The 16,822-nt window shown below is 39.7% G+C and overlaps 1 long non-coding RNA gene across 1 annotated transcript; it reads left to right on the top strand.

The window, feature by feature from the left end:
• Nucleotides 1-192: 192 nt before the first annotated feature.
• Nucleotides 193-16,822, top strand: LOC147235247 (uncharacterized). The gene is made up of 4 exons (XR_015104361.1): nucleotides 193-434; nucleotides 2,254-2,304; nucleotides 16,294-16,408; nucleotides 16,483-16,822. It is a non-coding gene; the product is annotated as an uncharacterized LOC147235247 (long non-coding RNA).

Genomic DNA, 16,822 nt, shown 5'->3' with positions numbered 1-16,822 from the left:
AGAGTAAAAGTCGAAAATAAGAATAAACCCGCACCCGGAGTTGACTTTTTTTCTCAGGAGTTTGTGAAAAACACGTTCATCGGGTGGGTCTAGTTCGCGGAGCGGCTCGGCGGAAGGATACTTGTTGTAAGCAATGGGAAGGTATAAGTTTAGTTGCAGCCCTGTTGCATCAGATCCGCAGGGGACGCGCTGAGAGCGCCGGCTCTCCGGCCACACCATTGGTCTATCTGGGGAACTTTCCTGTTTCTATTGGCCTGCTATCACACTCAAACGCTGATTGCCAATCATTACATATTAGAAGGACCAACCCTGGAGTGTTGAGGCTAAAACTTTACCCAGAAAAAAAAAATAAATCATGAATAAATATATGAAAAGTCTCTCCAAACAATGTCTGACCTCCGGGCGGGGACGCGACACACAAGACAGTGAGAGAGGTTTGTTTCTCTGACATTTCAAGTGCAAATGAAACTGCGTCGAATATTCAGTTTAGTCACTTATTTAAAGATTCAAGGCTTTTTGTTGGTATTAGACGTCGCAGCTCTCAGGTTCGGAGGAATCTAAAACTAGACAAAAACAGCCCTAAAATGCAGGGCACAGCACAACAAAACAGTGAAGCTGGCTTAGCAAAGAGTTGTTTTTTTTCTCCAAACATTTCAATACTCATGTTTCCATCCTTTATTCACTTATTGTATGTATCACTTTGTTTGACACATAACAAACTTGCATATCACGTAATGTGTTACCATTATTGTTGATTCATCCAAAGCATTTCCAAGCTGATAAACTACATGATAAAAAGTGACATTAAAAGTATTTTAAAAAACACTCAATATGAATAAGCCTTACCAGTATACCTTACTGTAGCAGTTTAAGGCAGTACTGTATGCAGAACTACTTTTACTTTTTGCACATTTTATTTGTTTAAACTTCTCATTCAATCAAGTTAAGTTACACAGTTCGCTATTGGTCCAAATAAGGGAAGAGAAATATGTTCGTAACCATGGTTACAGTTTCCATTATAACGTTTTAATGTTATCATCGTGCTTTTTAAATGGTGATTTTACAAATGGCCTGCGGTTGTGAAACGTTTTGCTTTCCCTGGCCGTCATCAGATAAAGTGCAAGTGTCTCTTTTGACTAATTTGCTATATTACCACTGCACATCTTATAGGGTGTTTTTATCACTCACTAATGTCTGTGAAAGTATGTTAATATTGTCGTTTATCAATGTGGAACCAATTTCTGAAAGAGTTTTGCATTGTTTTACATACCAAGTCTCTCTCAAGGAGAAAAAGACGACTCTTTAAGAAACAGAATATTTAACATGTCATATGACGGTCAGTGTGTCTGTGAGAAGTACGTAAAGTAAAGGTGTCAAATTTATGAAATGATTACAAAATACTAAAATTCTGACTTGCAATGAAGTGGAAGTACAAAGTTTGGCCAAATAGAAAAAAGTCAGCTACAGTCAAAGTGTCTCAGAAAGTACACTATTTTCATATTCAAATTAAATCAGCCTGCTTGGATTTTCTGATATCGATCTTAATCGGTGTTTAGGAGCAAAACCAATTACAATTTTCTATTTAATTATATCTAAATGAACTGATCGAATGATCCAAGTGGTCGTAATCCTGCTCGAACCAGTTTCTCACCGTAGGTTTTTCATCCTAATCTGCGAGAATATTAATTTGTGTACAGTAAATTTTCCCACAGCCAAACTTGAGGGTCAGAGCGTTCCTGTCTTGATTCACAACAAAACCATTAGAGTTAGAAAAGCTGTAAAACAGTTGGTTAGTGGTTTTAACATGCTGTGCTGTGGGCTCTACGGCTGCTTGCAATATGTGCCGCTGAGTGAGGATCAGTAAGGATGGAAGGAACCATGTGGGTGGTAAGATTAACCCTAATATTCTGCATCAAACAGTTTCTGATAAAAACCCTCAGACCGCTGTGAAAATATTGGGTTGCATTTTTTTCTCCATTTGCTGTTTTGTTATTGTAATCATTTGCCAACCCCCACTTCCCCAGTTGTGAACTTGTATTATTATATTTTCTATGAAAAACATAATCGAGAGAGAAATATTATCTTTTCTAGAGGTGGAAGGAAACTATCAAAGTTTGGTCAGGCATTGATTAGCAATGTTTATTTGTGGTTTGCCCTTTTCTGGTGCAGTTTCAGATGAAAATAAACACACTGAGAAAAAAATTTCCTTTTTAATACCACGATATATGTTTCATATATTGATATTAATTTCAGTGCTTGGAGGGGAGAAGGGGTCGATCTTCAAACAAACTCCAGCCCCATTTAGTAAGTACACCTTTTCTTTTTCAAAGTGTCAATTTGAAATAGTATTAGACATTTGCGCTATTCATACATTTCATTAAAACACTATAAAAAAAAGTTAAGGATATAGGATCATCTTGATCTGTAAAGACCGCCATATCATCAAAAAAGTACCAATACTTATACACTCAATACCTTGTGAATTTAGGATTTCATAGTTTACATCTAACCTTATGGTCAGAATAATATTGACATGGATCTGGAGACAATTCAAGTGTTAGTGAATGTAAGGCCCTTTTTTAAATGAAACTTAACAAAACATTAAGTTTCAGTAAATATCCTGTTGAATAATTTGCAATTATGCGATAACTTTGTACAGGAGTTGGTTTAAAAATTGTGGTTTTATCCGTCTCTTTTGATTGTAAAAGACCTGAATGTGTCCCATTGTTCACCCTTAACTATATCACTTTCTTTCTTTCTTTTGTGTTTTTGTTTGTTGGCTGCATTTTTTTCAAGTTCTGTTTGTGGTTTATTTTAGTGCAACACATTGTTAAGGACTTCTGATGGAAGAACGATAAGAGTGAATGATTAAATTGCAATTTTTTGAATTCATTTCATCAATCCTCAGATACTAATATTATCACTTAATATTCTTTTAGTTTTTAAAGGTGACTAAGTGACTGTTTCCTAAAACCAAATATGATGTCAGTAAATGTCCACAACCCAAACAAACACAGCTTCCTGTTATTGTAAGGTGAAGAAACAATAAAATAATCATAACTGATAAGCTGAGATTAGAAGGATTTTGCGTTTTTTTACATATAATGTGACCACAAAAAATAAACATTCTGCAAAATAGCACATTAAAAAAACATTTGAGGAATTGGCTATAAATAAAAAAGGAAATTATTGATGATTCCAATAGAAAAATAACAACCAAAAACTGACTGTATGGCTGTAAACAAAGTTGGACGTGTAATTTAAAAATAAGCAAGATTTTAGAGAAAGACTGGAAAAAAATATGAAATGACATAAAATAAAGAGGACGTATTTTTCACAATGTTATCGTGCAGCGGTTAGATGGGATATTTTAAACCAAAATCAGTTATCACAATTTGGTTGCAAATGACCTTAAAAACAACTTGTAAATGCTACTGCCCCTTTGCTACATATGCTTTGCTTTATGCAAAATCTTTATGTTTTGTTTGTCTGGTCTTATACATTATGTACAGTATATCCATCCTACATCGTCTGAATGTTGTGATTATATTTCACATAGGTTTTCTCAAATAATATGCACAAATCCTTTTTAATACCACTGAATTAAACACTCTTTGTATTATCAGTTGAATGATAAACCAGTTTTTCACTGAAATGAAATTGTGAACCTATCAAATATCAGTTTCTTTCCATTGTGTCATCCATGTTTTATGTTGTAACAAAACTAATAGTTTATCCACATACACAGAATACTCGAAGCTCCAGATACCAGCCACATCATTTATTGAATAAATCTATTTGACAGACCTACATTGCAATAATTAGGATATCTGTTTATACATGTTATGAATTGTTAAAATGAATAGAAACATTTTGTGTTTTATTAATGAGTTCCTTTTATCTAGACTTTTCCAATTTAACAACACACACATGCTTGACAATGCCAATTCAGTTATATGTGCAGGTTCCTTCCTGTGGAAAAACAATACTTGGGTAATTGTAACTGTATTTGCACCGAGATAAACCCATCGTCTCTATGTGAAGACATTTATTACCAATTATTCCGTATGAAAACGCAGCGTGCGGCCAGTATGAAAGTGGTTATCAGGGTACATTTTTCTGACAGACTGAATCACCCTGAATTCTAAAGTGTCTAAACCTTCTATCTATTATTTCATGGTATTTAACCCCCCCATGTAGCCTGTCTGCCCTGACCCCTAGCCTGACAGGTAGGGTGCATGGAGGTCAGGCAGGTTGACTGAGACCCTCATTAGTAAAACCCGGATGTCTCTGCTCTGTCGCCTGGCAGGAGCTCCTCTGCCTATCCTCTGCCTCTCTGTGAAACCACACGCTGATTGAAGCAGCCCGGTCTTCCTGTTGCTATAGTAATAGGCAACACTGGCTCACCCCTCTCAAAAACATGTTTTTGGCATCCCCGGCCACAGACGCCAGTTTCGAGGGGCCTCCCCCTCAGTGAGAGCAGTGCACCTCCATTGTTTCGATCTTACTATTTTTGCAAACAGTGCATTTTTTTTTTTTTTTCCCCCGTTATGCATGATGAACCTCTTTAGTCTCGCATGAATTTGTAATCATACCAGGTCGCGGGGATCAGGAGAAGTTGGGCTGGTTGGTTAGTGCAATACCTCCGCAAGAGTGTTTGTCAAATCTGCTCCGCACAAAGTCAAAAAGAAGTACACCTCAAGTTCATTTGTCCAATTCTATCTCATTATATTTCAAATATGATCTCTCTCAGACACTGTGTTTATGTATATATATATAAATATACTAGGTGTGTGTGTGTGTGTGTGTGTGTGTGTGTGTGTGTGTGTGTGTGTGTGTGTGTGTGTGTATGGATGACAGTGGTATTCCCTTTTTACATCCTTTTTCACTTTTATTATTTTCTTATTTCTTACAAAACAACAAAGCATTAATGTGGAACCTGATTGTTCCGTTAATCTGACTGCGATGCTACACATTTATAATTTTGCCGTTAATGATGATAAGGGGTACGGGACTCGAAAATTAGACGCCTCTGTGTTTAGTTTGATGTGACTTTCGATATTTTCTGTAAAGTCCCAACGTATGAAAGAACATAAGAGGAGAAAACACCTACAAGGAGGCGCTTTAAGACATTTTAACTAATTAAGTGCACTGATTAAAATAAAGTATTGTAATTTCACATGATGTAATACTGAAAATAAATATCCTTGAATATTTATGAAATAGCAGCCTGTAGTATACTGAATTACTCTTACTGTTTCATAAATGCAGGCTTTATATTCAGTCAGCTCACCGGCAATGGGGATTTATTTATTTGAATTTTGTGATATATCAAAAGGAATAACACATTTAAATGAATAACATTAACATTAATCACTGAAACATTTAATTTCTTTCTTAATATTTCTCATTTAAATTTAATCTACTGTTGTCAAGGGCCTAATTTCACAACATTCCTAAAAAAGCAGTTTATTATATGCTGTACTCTTCCTTTTTAGTTATACAATAGGATAACTATTACTCAGTTTTAAGAAAATAAATACCAGGTGTCTCGTAGAAATGCATCAAGTCACAGAATACATTTGCATATTGAAGATAAGTTATTGCAGTATTGATTCGTCAACATTTATTCTTCTCGACAATGGGAAAAGTCAGTGGATTACTTTGATTGGTAAAAGCAGCGTTTTCATTTGGTGCAGCATACATGTTGTAAATTTGACATTATCACACTTGTTTTTAAGACATTGTTTTATTAGTCTTACCTGTACTTCCAGAAACCTCACACACAATTTTTCTACTGCAATTCCATATCGCATGATTTGCCATAAAAAAACTTTTAACAGATGATTTTTTTAAATTTCTATCTTGAAATATTGTTAAGGTTTTTATTTTTTAATCATATTTGTATTCTTTGGGAAATGCTGCTCCTCGGGTGATTCTTTCTTATGTTCAATATAATTGGCTTGATATGACCTCTTGCTTTGTTTTCCTTAAATTTAGTGTGACACTTGTTTTCATGCATTCCAAAACACGAGATGTAATTCCAAAAGGAAAGAGAATGATTTCATAATTTTAATTCAGTCTGGACATATTTGGTGTTATTTGTGCAACAAAATGAGTGAAAAATATACAGGTTCTGCATATTTTAAGTTGTTTTTAGGAACCTAAGCAAAATGTTTGTGCAATAAAAAGCTACTGTATATTCTATAATATTTACAGGCGAGTCCACGCTATTACAGCGTTTTGTGCAATGTTGAATCCACAATGAGCTTTTTGTCTATTGCGGCAAAACGATTGCTCGCTTCTCGTGCGGTATTGCCCTCCATCTGTCCGTTTGTACTGTACAAGTCCTCTCCTCTCCAGCGGTGCAACGCGGGATGGGAAGAGCCGCTCCTTCAAAGATGCAGCCATGGCACGTTGGTATCAGTTACACCATAATTTCATCACCAGCAGCTCCCTATGAATCCTGCTTACATTAACTTTTTACAGGGATTGGCAACACAAAGGCAGGGATGCATGGCAGTGCCAGCACTTTGCCTCTCATATTCAATTGAGGGTTTCAACATATTGTTATTTGTTGATGAAGTGTTGTGTTTGTTTGCACAAACCGTTGGATTGTTGAGAATCCCTCCAGTTAGGGAGGGATTACACTGAGAGAAAAAGGCGAGAGGGATAATAAAAAATAAAAAAAAAAAAGGACGGAGGGAGTTGAAAGTACGTAAAGTGTGCAGGGCTGTGTTTGAATGACAGCCGGCGTATTGTTTTGATAAGTGTTCCCCAAGGAGGGCATGTGAGGGAGTGTGTCACTTTCCACTCCTGTGTCGGGAGCGTCGGAGGAGCCGGGCGCGACGAGTGGTAATTAAAGCTCTCACACAGGAGCTCAGACACACAGAGACGCACAAATACAAATTAATTAGAGAAGGCGACACGTTCGACCTTGACGTGGTAATGACAAACGCCACGAAACGCACCACTCTAGAGATACCGGAAGACAATGTAGAAATCTGCACATTTTCCCATCGTATATTTCAATTAACGAGACAATGTTTACACTCATAATTGCACATTAGTAACATTAATCAACATGAATTAATTAGCTCATTGTTGGCTGGGATTCCTGCAAGAATGGATAAAACGTCTTACTTGACAGATGACTGTATTGAAATGTAATTAACGATACAAAGCAGCTCAAAAATTTGCATTTGAATCTTTTTTTTTTTTTCTTTCCTGGATAAAAATAACTTTTCTCTCTTTTTGCGTGATTTCGGTTATTTCAATTTTCATATATTTGACACTGTGATGAGAGGGAGCAGGTTTTGTGCCATCTCTCATTCAGCCTCCATATCAAGTCAGAAAGACACTGAAGTAGAAACCCTATTTATTATTTGGGGTGAATAAAACTGTATAATAAGAATGCCTTACCCTGCATGTTTCAAGAGATACAAAATCATTTAACCTTTATGGTTTCACAGACACCCTGTTCAATTTTTGCTGAATTTGCTCACAACCTCCGGGTCAAAAGACCCACAAAGGGGGTCATGAGATGTTTGCCTGGAATGCAAATGAGAAAATCTAAATAGTGCTGCACTTAATTTTTTTTTCTCTTATCTTTTCATTAAAACAGCCTTTTTTTTCTTTTCCTTTTTTTTTTTTTTTTTTTTTATCTCTTCAGGCCTCAAGCGTGTGTTCGAATAAAGCGGAGGCTTGCACCGTGCAGCCAAGGCCGGGAACTTCACACATATTGAAGCATCACAGTCATGTTAATACAAGTCAATTTTATTTATGTAGTCCAAAATCACAAACGTGCCTTCGAGGGTTTGACAGACGGCGCGTCGTCGATCCTCAGACCAGTGGGTCGGATGCACGGTCTAAAGAAGCAAAACCAATTTGTGTTTTTTCTTCCTGAAGGGAGAGATGAGCAAAGCCGGTTGGGAACAACTTCAGTCCACGGGAGGAATTGTATATCTTCACTAATATTATATGTTGACTCATTAAAAACAAATTCTCTGAGGGGGAAAAAAAAGGAACTCGAACTATTTAACAGATTGAGGGGAAGCTGAAGATAGGATTTGTTTGCTTAAAAAAAATAACTCAGGAATCCGTCCCTTTTAACATGTCTATTAAGGTTTTCAATCATTCAGGTCAGAATTTTATCGTCGAATCTTGATATGGCAACAGAACTTTGTATTTTTTTTTTCCTCTCTTGAAGATGATTCACCTCTCATTTCATCACAACCGTCTGTGAGGGAGGAGGGGCTCCAAGACAGATTCTATCTCAGGAGATTCCCCGGGATTCTTACCTTTGTAACGACGACCACATTAACATAACAACCCCGTTCAACCTAGTTTCTGAAAAAAAACTCAGTCATTAACAAAACGCCACAGCGCTTATATACTCGAAACTCGTCACAGCCTTGTAAGAACTGAAGAAGACTCTCAGATGAGCGGGGAAACCTCTTCAAGAGAAAAAATATTCCAGTTGCAATGATAATATTTGACAATGACCATAGAGAACAGCAGCTTTGGATTTCTTGCACAGATTCACTGCAAGTAAAATGAAAAATTTGTATCCATTAATCTCATATATTTTTTTAATCTCCCCTTACATATATCAGAATGGCACACACACACACACACACACACTCTCACACCAGGCACATCAACACAGACAATCTTATACTATTGAATAATGATGGATACATTTGTAACGTCAAATATTTGATATTCTTACAACAAACAGACTGGAAAAAAAAAACATAAAAGTGAACTGAAGTATGGGAGTGAAATACAAAAAGAAGTTTTTAGTGTGTTCAACAAGCCAGAGTATATATCTATTTTTTGGAAGAGATGTGGTCTCTATTACATAATGACTGTAAGGAAGAACTACATAAACTAGATAAAAAGAAAACCTTCAAAATGTAGACTAAATGACATCAAGTCTGTTTGAAACGACATACTTTGCTCATGTGTGTGTTTAACCATCTTTTTAGTGTTGTATTTTTATCAGATGCCATTTAATATTGCTATTTAATTGTATATACTGTCTTGAACCTCAGGTATGAACTGACCTTCCTGTTAAAAATATGCATTATTATTATTATTATTATTCTTAGTATTATTATTATCTTGTGCTTTTTTTCAGTTCCTAAAGTGTTAAGGAACGATCCAACTAAAAAAGACAGGGAATTGAGCAACAACAGCATGTAAACTGATGAAAACATACAGGGGAAATAATGAAAAGGCATTACATGAATGTATTGAACATATTGGACTAAATGACATTTATCTGAGTCCCTTTTTTGGAAAATGGTTTCCATATCTCCAGCCGCTGAAATCCAGACCATTAAATTTAGCAGAAGCCTCGGCGCAGACGCTGACTAGATTAAGTGTGTGTGAGGTAACGATTTCTAGCAGGATCACACAATAGATGAGTTTACATCTGGAGAAACACACATTACTAGATTACTATTGTCTTTCTCAGGGTGTCTCTCATAACGATGCAGGGGTTTTGGGGGGGGAAGAGGGTACCAAGCTGTCCCAGCAGTTTCAAGTCATCGTGGTCTCATTACAGCAGGCTGTTGGTAATCCTCTCCCTTTGATGTGGGAGCTGAAGGGAGCTGCGTTTTACTGTAGTTCAAACAATGTTGTCTCTGCTCCCTCAGCACCTCCACCAGGAGCCCTGTGGTGGCTGAGGAGCCATTGCATGTGTGTGTGTGTGTGTGTGTGTTAGGGAAGAGAGAAGGGGATTGGAGGGCGGGTTTATTTTCATGATTAATCTGACTGAGACGGAGGTGTACTCGAAGGGTTTATGGGCGTCCAAGTCGCGGACGCAGATTCGCACAGCGGGCAGTAACAATGGCGAGATCAGATGGAGGCGGGTTCGAGACGAGACCGCCGGGAAAAGTGTATCCACGCCTTTAGGGCCGTGCCGCCGCGGCCAAGACGTATTTCATCATTATACGAAAGTGCACAAAAAAATGTGTTTATCCTGCGATGCAAACTGGTGCACGAAGCAATTAAAAATTCTTCAGTGTAAAAATATTCAGTTGCAATGGTGTTTAACCTTTTTCATTTGTATGTATTTGTATCATTTTCTCGAAGCTATTTGGCCATTGTGCTGAGCTTGCCGAGGGGCTCGGTGGGGTTTAAAAGATTAAATCATAAAGTCCACATTGCACAAACTACTACTTAGTAAATAATACTGGCTTAGCATTTTAGAATTAAACTACAGTTGTTGATAAACAATGACGGTAAACCAGGGGTGGGCAAATATTTTGGCTCAGGGGCCGCACTTTTGACTTTTAAAATTGAAAAGGATCAGCACAAGATACGATACATATAAAAAAAATTGTTCACAGTACATATCAGACTCGTCTGATATTTGCTTTGAAAATAAAAGCAGCTTGGTTTCGAAGGCTCCGACGTCTGCTCGCATTTCACGCACAAACCGATTTTTCCCTCGCAGCTTTGCGTCCAGGTCATTCACGGTATGTCCACGGTAAAAGCTAAATCACAAAGCTAATCTGTGAAATTCTCAAGTGTTCTCAAGTAGCTCCAAAAATGAAATCATCTCCTGTTCGAGCTCCCGCATTCATTGATCCGATCATTCAATCATGTACCGATCTTTGGCGGGCCGGATTAAAAAGACCAACGGGCCGGATGTGGCCCGCGGGCCGTAGTTTTCCCGCCCCTGCTGTAACCCATAAAAGTCAGTGTGTACTTGAAATCATCACGTGGTAAACACCGGCACCGTGGGAGGGTAGCAGGCCAAATATATGCTTCGGTATTCTGCCTAATTATTAGGCTGGAACGACAATTTTGCATTTCAGTAACAGAACTATCTAGAAATGTACAGCATGGAATCAAGTCTCTATTTACATCAGTATTAAGGTTTGTTTATAGCGGTACTGCTCTGGCTCAGTAGGGAGCGTACAGTACACTATGGCGAGCAGCTATTATTAGTTATTCATGGAACAGCATTGATGTTCTCCATGTTCTCCAGTGTACTTTCAATAATGCCGGGTGGGACAGAGCCAGACTTTTGGGGGAACCGATTACATAAGCATCGCAATTATTCAGCTCACTTAACAAAGACTGCGAGAATCTATAGATGACCAGATCTGCTTTACTTGATTACATGTAGCATCTATGACGCCGTGACGCGTGATAAATGCGGAGGTCAGAGTCAAAGTACAGTTAAATAGCTTCTGATGTTGTCTAACGAACCGGAAGTGCAAATCAGCCTTGTTTTGAAGAAGAAGAGAATCGCGAAAGTCAGATTTGTTTGACATCGCTGACGTTGTCGCTCGCTATTTCCTCCACCTGTTTCACCGAAGTTGACAGGTCCCCTGCGGTGTTGACCCGCAAACGGCAACATTGGATTAAAAGGGCAATTACATCGGCCATAAAACAAGGCGCGTGTGAGTGTGTGTGTCTTTTGTAAGAAGGGCCGACCAAAATAAATTTATTACTGAATCCTACCTTTCAATATAGACCATCAGCTAAATTGAAAATGAATGCATTTCGCCGGGATAGAAACGTCTCGGTCGACCCGTATTTGATGCGCAAAAGCTTTTTGAAGTCTCACGACCCGAATTGGCACGAGAAAATATCAGGAGAAAATTGTCTCCGTGGCAGAACGTCTTATTTGGATTTAGAATACGATGAATGTTACAAACTGTTGTTTGTGTTAAATATAGAAAATGAGCATGTTTTGAGCCACATCATGTTTTCCCAACTTCTAAATGCCATTTGTCAAATTCACGCTCAAAGCTTTTGACATAATTGGCAGCATTTGTTTTGCTTGACAAGAAAGAAAGTGAAATTGTCGGGGTGAATCTCCAGCGGAGTCTCCTTCAAATTCCGAGTCACAAAAAGCATCTCAAAGCTTACAGGAAGTGTTTGGCTCGACAGACCTCCTGTGGGACTCCTGAAACAAACCCCTCTTGAAACTACACTTGAAAGAAGTGAGAAAACCAAAGGCGGTTCGCTCTCTGCTATATCCACCACCTGAAGCCTAGCGTATCCTTGGCTGCGCTCACACACACACACACACACACACAAATAGACAAACATACAGCCCGTGGATCTTGTTTTACCAATACAGGAATCATAAAATCTGATATGGCCTCCCTGACAAAAAAAAAAAGAAAATGTCTGGCCTCGTGCTCATCACTGGCTCATGTTACCACCACCGAGGGCTTCTGTTTGTCCCTGATCTTCAACATTTTGGTAGAAGTGTGGATTCCAATAAAGGCTTGTTAAACAACAGATTTCATTCACTGACTCAAGCAGGCTCTGCGAGGCCCAGAGGCGTAAGCTGCTTCTTTGAACATCTAAATCCCCATGCAGCGTCTGACTTTCCTTTGTTATTCACTGGTGGATGTTCCCTCACTGTATTCGCGTGTGCGCTATCGCTGTGGAAAGGCTTTAGCGGACCGTGTAGTGGGAGCTTTTAGCTGTAAGAGATCATCTCATTGAGATCATCAAGCCCCAGTTAATTGAACTTTTATAAGATATCTTTGTAGGAGCATACAGTAGGGTGAACATACTGTTTTCATAAAGAATTCATCAGCCAGAGATGGGGAGTCACATTTAATGAGCGTCTCCTTGAGAGATGAAAGACATGAAATAAAATGATCTCAGCCAGAATCTGCTGCTCGCTCCTGCCAGCTGCTGTGAACACACACACATTACATCCATATACGCCCCATGTGAAAGTGGTGGGGTGTAAAAAAAAAAAAAAAAAAAAAAAAATTGTTATTAAATTAATGTGCATAACATCAAAAGAGCATTTTTGGAATTTTTAACTCGAAATTTTAGCCGTTGTCAAACAGTGGAATTTGATTGTCTGTGTTTACCCGAGTAATTACACGAGAATCAGATTTACTGTGTTTATCCGTACACACGGCAGCCTGGTCTGCAGTAGCGCTCAGTATGCAGTCCAGTGCAAAGAATATGACCGGGATCAAACTATTACTGTTGATGATTCAAAATAATAACGGAAATGAAAAGATTGAGGGTAGAAATATTGTTAAGTTTATCTACATTTAGCACTTTATGCACAGTACGGCACTGATGTCCTGCAACTGACAGCAAAATACCAACTCTCATTTACTGATTCACTATTTAGCCAATGATTTTTTTTAAAACCACTACGCATTGTATTTTTTAAAAAGTATTTGTATCTTTAAAATTTTTTTTTTTTTTTTTTTTAAGCATTGTATTTTTAAAATATTTGTATTTTTTAAAGTATAGGACTTTTTCAGGTTTGGCCTCAAATTCTCGAAATCTCAATGATATAGCGCAATTTTTTTTTTTCTTGTGAAATCGTTTTTTTCACAGGAAGTAAGATATGAAATACAGCATATTTAGGAGTCCTATTGCTTTTCTCTTCAGCGACCTCAAGCATTTGCTGTTACTACACAGATCTGTATTCTTTTGCTGATTATCTTAAAAATAACAAGCTTGAAAAATCACCTACTATCATGAGATAACACTAAGAAACTGTAACGTTAATTTCTTTAAAAATAGAAAGCACACAAAATCCCAGTTGGGACTGGCTTAAGGCCCAACACAACCCCTCGTGCAGCGACTGACCAAGATAACAAATGACAGAAAACTAATATTTAACAATATCACATTCATCTCTTGATGCTCAAATCAGATTGATTCGATTTTTTGGGGGACCGGGATGTAAGAAAAATAAAGAACCCGATGCAAAAATTTAACACATATGCTTCTCAACACCAACAAACAAAGATCGCACAGACCCTCAGAGAAACTTCCAACAGAAAGTGCAATATTACACTGCATTATTATAGTGCGATATTTATACTTGTTTTCTTAAAGGTACTTTACACATTACAACATACTTGTGCTGCGGTGAAAAGGACTGCTGCACAATGGAATTTTGTTGTAAAGGAATGTGGAGTGACAGCGAAGGATCTTATCTTACAATGCTGCACAGTTAACAGAATCTGACAGGCCTGTCGTTAACCCATAAAAACCCCAGGTGGAATCTGTTCCCTCAAGCTAAATGATTCCTGCATAAGATCTTTCCCTAGTGACAAGCTTATCAGTTCATAACTCACTGAATGCATTCAGACAGAATAATCATATTTGTCAGGGAGGATTCTATATGTACGGTTTGAGATGACGGTTTATCGGTCGATTCACATCCCGGCGCTCGTCCGGTGTCACGGCTTTTAGTCGGTGACCAAAAGAGTGTTATGGCTGCAGCAGAAATATAAGCGGCCTTGTCTTGATATGTTTCTTCCTCACGCTATTACTTTCTTGAGCAGTCTTTGGCTCATGTGCATCATCAGAGACTAACTTTACAAGAGCAAACAGGGTTATTTGTATAACTAGTGCCTCTACCTGGTAAAAAGCTACACCATCAATTCCAACCCCTGGCAGGTCAGGATGATGACGACACCCTGCCTCATAGATGCCTCTTGTTGAATGAATTGGCATTACAATGCAAGACAAACGACAAGTATTTTGTCGCATTAATGTGCATTGTTCACCCTCTGTCTGGCTACCAGTAGCTGCCAGGATCAAGCACAAGGCTCTGACCCTGGCATTCAAAACCACCTCAGGAACAGGTCCAGCATATCTGAACAAAATGATAAGTCCTCATGTTCCCGGCAGAGAGCTGCGTTCCTCTAATACAAACCTACTAGCAGTACCTTTTGCTGGCTCTAAGCGATCTCAGGCAAAACTGTTCTCAGTTCTACTACCTCAGTGGTGGAACAAACTTCCGGAAGCAACAAGACTAGCATCATCCCTCTCAACCTTTAAGAACCAGGTAAAAACTTTGCTCTTTCAGGACTATTTACTGCGCTGATACTTGAGCTGCCCCAGATCAGGTTAGGCACCAAGTACACCATGTGTATGTTTGTGTATGTCTTTGTCAAAAAAAAAAAAAACCTCACTAACCCAAGCTTACTGCTCTGTATATTTCCCGTGCATCTTGTATTTGCAAATGTTATTTGCAGTCCTTATGTCCTCTATTGTAAGTCGCTTTGGATAAAAGCGTCAGCCAAATGTAATGTAATGTAATGTTTACCCTAATTTACAGTCATTATGAGACGACTGTACCGTAAGCTTCCATTCTGCAGAACACGCTAAGAGGGAGCGCTTCCTCCAAACCCAGGAGATTGTTGGGTCACCAAAGCCTGGAATGACAGATGGGGTGGAGGGGTTGCACTGAAAATAATCCAAAGCATCAGTTATGGGAAGAAATGGCCTTCTGATGCCTGAAATAGTGAACTGGGAGCCGTAATCGGCGAGGCAACCTGGGATGCCGATGTCAGCAGTCGTGTCAGGTGGACTGACGCTCGGGAGATTTCCCGACAACAGCTCGGCTGCATGCAACACCTTTCCCAGGCCCTTGAATCCGTACCTGTGGTACAGATCAGATGAGAACTGCCGGCTCTGCTCTTCTCAAAACCCGAGCTTTCAGGATGCAAAGCACCATTGATGCAGGGCCAGTTCAGCCGGCGTCACCACCAAATCCCGCGTAAGCTTGCAGAAATACTGGAGACACGCAGGCCGGAGGCAGACGGGGCGGAACCCGCAACATCGCAGCAGAGATTCATCGGGTGAGGTAAGGATACCTGGACTAGCGGCATAACGGAGCGGTCTCTCCTCTTACAGGAAGGCAACTGAAACATTTTGTGATATTACATGAACATTATAAGACGATCACAACCTCATCGCAGCCTGACATCATCCTACGGTCCGCCCCGACTAAAATAGTCATGGATGAAAAGTGAATAATGGCTGCTTCAAAAAAGATCTACCATCAGAACTTGTCTGAAGGACTTTCACCATCCAGTACTTCCAGAAGTCTCCAAGCAGATGAGGGTTCAAAAAGACCTGGCAGGGGAGACATAAACAAGAATTTTCACACTCTGGTTTCACAAAGACGACCAAACCAAATGCGTTGTAAACAGGGACCCCAGGGGCCAAATTGCTTCTTGATCTGTCAGTCGCGTTCGACACAGTCAACCACCAGATCTTTGTCTCCGCCCTCGAGGGTCTGGGTGTCATAGGATCTGCATCTCCCTGTTGCATCCTTCCTGACAGGTCACTCCTACCAGGTGACATAACGGGGGGCTGCGTCTGAACCACGCAGACTGTCTACCGGTGTTCCTCAGGGTTCGATTTTAGGTCCTCTCGTCTTCTTCCTGTACACGATATCGCTCGGTGCTGTCATTCGCTCCCATGGCTTCTCTTACCGCTGCAATGCTGACGACACACAGCTGATCCCGTCTTTCCTTCCGTCAGACACACAGGTGGAAACCCGAACGCCTGTCCGACATCTGAGATTGGATGGCAACTCACCACCTGAAGCTCAAGACTGAGCTGCTCTTTCTCCCGGGGAAAGGTTGTCAACACCGTGGTAAGGCCAACCACAACTGCAAGAAACAACCAACAGTTCACAGCGAACGTCACAGCAGTCGCTTATTCTTGCAGATTCCTCCTTCACAACATCAGGAAGATTTGCAGATTCCTCACGGAGGATACGGCGCAAGATACTCATCCAGGCTCTAGTCATCTCTCTTCTGGACCACTGCAACTTCCTCCTTGCCGGTGCCCCAGCAGTGACCATCAGGCCTCTGGAGCTTATCCAGAAAGCGGCAGCCTGCCTGGTGTTCAACCGTCCCAAATTCTTTCACACGACTTCCCTTCTTATGTCCCTACACTGGCTCCCGGTAGCCGCCCGCATCAAGTTCAAGACCCTGGTGCTCGCCTACCGAGCCGTGAATGGGCAACTCCCGTCATATCTTCATGGTCAAGCTACATGTCCCTACAC

Source organism: Fistularia commersonii, chromosome 3, assembly GCF_037954325.1.
Source record: "Fistularia commersonii isolate RoL2024-O1a breed Wild chromosome 3, RoL_Fcom_v1.0, whole genome shotgun sequence".
Classification (NCBI taxonomy): Eukaryota; Metazoa; Chordata; class Actinopteri; order Syngnathiformes; family Fistulariidae; genus Fistularia; species Fistularia commersonii.
The sequence above is the reverse complement of the archived record's forward strand: the minus strand, read 5'-3'. Positions and strand labels throughout refer to the sequence as shown.